Source organism: Trypanosoma equiperdum, assembly GCF_001457755.1.
Source record: "Trypanosoma equiperdum strain OVI genome assembly, contig: ctg_624, whole genome shotgun sequence".
Taxonomy (NCBI): domain Eukaryota; phylum Euglenozoa; class Kinetoplastea; order Trypanosomatida; family Trypanosomatidae; genus Trypanosoma; species Trypanosoma equiperdum.
This window is the reverse complement of record NW_027124559.1, coordinates 1,074-1,612: the sequence shown is the minus strand read 5'-3', so window position 1 is coordinate 1,612 and position 539 is coordinate 1,074.

The window sequence follows — 539 nt, the reverse complement described above, 5'->3', positions numbered from 1 at the left end:
TTTGTCATTTCCATGTTTAGAACATCCAGTTGCTGGTGCTTCTCCTGTACCTCCTTCAGTTGCACCTGCTTGTGTTTCTTGTTTTGCTACATTTATTTCAATTAATTTGCAGTGTTTTCTATCTTTGTAGTCATCTCCTTCCCACTTGCAGTTTCCATTCTTTTTGCAGTCAGCTGCTTTTTCTATGCCGTTGCATGTGGCTGCTGCTTCTTGTTGGCTTGGAGCCGCGCCAGTATTTGTACGACTGTTGATCAGACCTTGTGGTCGGGTGTGCTCGGCTAGTGCCTTGACGTCAATTCCTAGCTCGTACCCTGCTTTTAGCTTTGAAGCTATGGCAAATTTGAGATAGTCTTGTTTAGCCAAAACTGTTCGTCGAGTCTCTTGGAGTGTTGCCGCCTGCTTCAGCTTCGTCGCGAAGGTAGGTTTGTCGAATTCAACATTGCTGCTCGTTATCGATGCCCCGTATTACACACACAGGCCGTTGTTGGACGCCCCGTCGCATGTACTGGCTGCGGCCCACCCTAGATACCCTGCATTTT